Here is a 5,113-nt window from a genome sequence, read left to right as displayed (position 1 = left end):
GTGATGAGTGGTACCTGGCTTCCTCCAGACTTGAAGCTCTGTCTGGTTTTTTATTTATTTTATTTGACCCTATTTAACTAGGCAAGTCAGTTAAGAACAAATTCTTATTTTCAGTGACAGCCTAGTAACAGTGGGTTAACTGCCTGTTCAGGAGCAGAACGACAGATTTGTACCTTGTCAGCTCGGGATTTGAACTTGCAACCTTTTGGTTACTAGTCCAACGCTCTAACCACTAGAGAATGCTTTGCACCAATGTATTTCAGACCAGTTTATTGTTAATTACATATTCTGACACTGACTGTGACTCCTTCCTAAGAGGCTCAGTGAGCTGTAGGTGCTGATGTGTAGAGTGTGCAATCATCAGCATACATAGTCATTTTAGCTTCTTGTAAGACAATGGCAAATAATTTGTAAAAATAGAGAAGAGTAATGGTCCAAGGCAACTGTCATGAGGGATACCGCACTGTACAAATCTGATGTTAGAGAAGCTTCCGTTAAAAAATACTCTCTGAGTTCTATTGCATAAGTAACCCCCCAACCATGTAATGACAGGTAATGTAAACCCATAACAATTGAGATTTTTCAATAACAAATTATGATTTATAACATCAAAGGCTACACTGAAATCTAACAATAAGGCTCCAACTATCTTATTATCCATTTATTTTAGCCAATCATCAGTCATTTGAGACAGTACAGTACAAGTTGAGTGCCCTTCCCTATATGCATGCTGAAAGTCAGTAGTTATGTTTTTTTCAAACACCATTTTCTCCATCAGCTTACTAACAGGCAGCAAACTGATTGGTCGTCTGTTAGAGCCAGCAAAGAGTGCTTCACTATTTTTAGGTAGTAGAATTACTTTAGCTTCCTCCCACCCCTGTCAACACATACACTCATTTAGGCTTTGGTTAAAGACATGACAAATAGGGGTGGCAATACAGTCTGCTTGTCACGCCCTGATTCTCTATTTGGTAGGTCAGGGTGTGACTAGGGTGGGAAATCTATGTTTACATTTCTTTGTTGGGCGAGTATGGTTCCCAATCAGAGGCAGCTGTCTATCGTTGTCTCTGATTGGGGATCATAATTAGGCAGCCCTTTTTCCCACCTTCGGTTGTGGGATCTTGTCTTTGTGTATTGCATGTGTTGCCCTCCTAGCTTTACGTTCGTTGAGTTGTTTATTGTTTTTTGGTGGAACATTTTAATTAAAAGAAAATGTACGCCTACCACGCTGCACCTTGGTCTTCATTTATCGACAGACGTTACACTGCTACCATCCTCAATAGTTTTTCATGTAGGTTGTCTATACCTGGTGGCTTATCATTAATGATGATCATTTCAATGACAATTCCACACAAACTTGACCAAATTCAAAACAGCAATCCTTCTCTTTCATTATTAGATCTTCAATACACAAATATGATGGTTCACTGTTCAATGTTGTAATTGAGCTTCTCAGTTTGTCGACTTTACCGGTGAAATAGTAATTGAAATGATTCGCTATATCAAAATGTTTTGTTATGAATGACCTATCAACTTCAATGAACGATGAAGATTAATTTGGTTTTCTGTCCATAATATAATATACGGTGTTCCAAAGTCTACCATAGTTTTTGAATGTATTTTATCTCATTTTGGTAATATAATTTTTCATTTTTCTTTTGTTAAGTTTAGTCACAAAATGACTCAAATACCAGTATGTCAACCAATCTGTCACAGCCTACTAGGAGTGGTGGGTTGGAATCAGGTGCAGAGAGCAGGGTTCGGTAAATCGCAATTTATTCTCCGGCAAAAAACGGTCACGACCAGCCCAAACACAGGACCAAACAGTCTGGAGAATACAAACATGAAACCACAACCTACAGAGTAACAAAAAACAAAAACAATCCCGCACAAAACAATGGCGGGTTAAACTACTACATATAAGGGAAGCTAATTAAACCAAAATACACACAGGTGAAACTAATTGTAAGGGTTTTCTTCTGTTGAAGGAGAGGCGGACCAAAATGCAGCGTAGTTATAATTCATGGTTCTTTTAATAATGAAACTATACATGAAATAGACTACAAAACAAGAACCATGAAAACCCGAAACAGTCCCGTGTGGTACAAACACTGACACAGGAGACAGGAACAATCACCCACAAAACCCAACACAAAACAGGCTACCTAAATATGGTTCCCAATCAGAGACAATGACTAACACCTGCCTCTGATTGAGAACCATATCAGGCCAAACATAGAAATAGACAAACCAGACACACAACATAGAATGCCCACCCAGCTCACGTCCTGACCAACACTAAAACAAGGAAAACACACACGAACGATGGTCAGAACGTGACACTAATAAGACAAAACCAACAGACAAACGAAAAAGGGATCGGTAGCGACTAGTAGGACGGTGACGACGACCGCCGAGCACCGCCCGAACAGGCAGGGGAGCCAACTTTGGCGGAAGTCGTGACACAATCAGCTGAGCAGCCTGACTTGTTTGCCACTTTTTTTGCATAATTCCAAGGTGTGTACAGCATTCGTTATGTAGGATGTTAGATGATACTGCACTGTTGGAGCTAGAAGCACAACTATTTCACTACACCCGCAATAACATCTGCTAAATGTGTACAGTATGCAACCAATGAAATTGAATTTGATTTAATTTGATGAGCATCTGAAAAAAAAGACTATTTGTGCATTTTACTTAGTTAGCCTCTTTGCCTTTTCTCAGAAAAGTATTGGACCCAAACCAAGTGCAGTCTGACATCTGACAATGCATCATGCCACAGATCACCCCTAAGGAACTAATAGCTCTGTAGGAATAAATATAAGATTGTCAACATAGACAAGCAATAAGAGTTTGAATAATCATTTAATTAAGCTTTATATTGAATGGAAACAACAGAAGAGTTGATCAAGACAAAGGTCCGTGTGGCTGCTGGAGGGAACAAGAAGAAGGTAAAGGACATCCTGCAGTAATCATCGGGGCATTGGACAGAATCTGAACAGTTGGAGGAATGCAGAAGGAGAGAAGGGGGACAGAGAGGGGGACAGAGAGAGAGAGAGAGAGAGAGAGAGAAGAGGGGTGTAATGGCTGGACAGCAGCAGTGGTAACAACATTTTGTAGCAGCTCCCTCACGCTCCATCCCCAGGGAATGCTCAGGCCACTCAGGTGACAGAATGGGTTTATAATTACAACCATACAACCTGCTAGTGGAGCTACCACACACACACACACACACACACACACACACACACACACACACACACACACACACACACACACACACACACACACACACACACACACACACACACACACACACACACACACACACACACACACACACACACACACACACAAACGCAACACATGCACACGCTCACGCACACACACACACACACACACACACACATATACGCACACACATACAGAGACATACCCAAATGCACGCAAACAGACACACACCCACAGGCATGCACACACGCATATGAAAACAGCACACACACCTACTTAACAATTCATTAATAAATTGCAATTCCAGAACAAGACACAACACAGGGGTCCTATTTCGGGGGTTTGCCTGATGTCTCCACTGATACAACGATATACTGTAACACTGCTACCTTGTACTACTGTGAGCCAAGAAAGTGTTTTGCATATCACACAAAACATTTCACTATTATAACAGTGTTATAGCATAATAATATCAAATCATAAAATTATATTGCTTTGAGAGAGACAACATTGCAATAAAAATAATTACGGTATTACAATGATCATGACAAATGTACTCAAAAATAGTATGACTGTGAATTACTGTGTGGTTTAATTGGAAAGTGCTTTGTTGATATGAGATAATTGTTAATATCATTATTCTGTGGTGGTCTGGAATATGATATAAAATCTATAATTCAGGGGAAATCTGCAATTCAGTATCAGATAAGAGCAATGCAAAAGCCCAGAGAATGGTACATGGCAAAGAACAGCTCATGACAATTACATTTAATCATATGATCTTTGAAATATACTTTTTGACTGTTCGAAAGGTTGAAGAACCCTTTTAATGATGAATGTGTTTTTTTGCCATTGAGATGCCCCTTGCCTCTCTCTCTCTCTGCAGCTGTAAGAAGGGGACAACTCTTCGGATGTGCAACAACGTGCATCTGAATGAATTCTCTTGCAACCCCCCTCTCCTCACTCTACTCCATCTCTCCATCTCTCTCTCTCTCACACTCCCCCTCTCTCTCTCCCCCTCTTCTCTCTCTGTTCTGATCCTAAGCCACCACCCATTCTAAATCCAGCCTGCATCTCTGTGCCTGACAAAAGCCATAAACACGCCAGATTAGGTCAGAGCTGGTTTCATAACCACTTCATGACCCCTTTACACGCTCTCTACCTCTCTTCTCTCTCTTCTCCTTCTCTTCTCTCCGCGCTCCCTCTCTCTTCACACTGTTCAGCCGTTATATAGTGTCCCCACGCTCCTTTACAAGGCTCCCTGTATTTCTTCTGTCTTTCTTCTTTTCCTCAATCTCTAGCTGAACCCATTCTCTCCCTGTAGGCTACAGCAGTCCCAGTCCAGATTAGAAGTGGTGGCCCAGAGTGGCACTGGGTTTCTGTTCTGCTGCAGGCCTAATTTGTTACTCAGAATGAATAAAATACCTCTTGTCTGTGAACGACAGAAAGAAGAATAAGACCATATAAATGAACCTATAGACGTGAGCTTCTAATGAAGACAGTTCAAAATATGATCTAGTCAGGGTTATTGGCATTTTACAACTACACTCGGCAGTGCGATCTCCTTTATGATATCTAGGTCATATTCTATGTGCCTGTGAAAGGATGTGTAAGGGTTGGCCCAGAAATAGGTGGCTTGGAAGCATTAGAGCAGAGGCAGCGGTATGGAGACACCATGCTGCATATGTCGGCTCAATCGGAAATTACATTCAAATGTCAGGCGCGCTATAAATTATAACGCGATCTTCTGTGGTCTAGATTGAATCTAGCCCTTAACCCCCTAGAGTCGATTGACACATCTGTGCGTCACACTGTGACGTCATTTTGAATATTGAATAGGTCCACATGTGTTTATGCTTATCGTTTCCTGAATACTGTCTAT

Source organism: Oncorhynchus masou, chromosome 24 (assembly GCF_036934945.1).
Source record: "Oncorhynchus masou masou isolate Uvic2021 chromosome 24, UVic_Omas_1.1, whole genome shotgun sequence".
NCBI lineage: Eukaryota > Metazoa > Chordata > Actinopteri > Salmoniformes > Salmonidae > Oncorhynchus > Oncorhynchus masou.
This window is presented reverse-complemented; position numbering follows the sequence as displayed.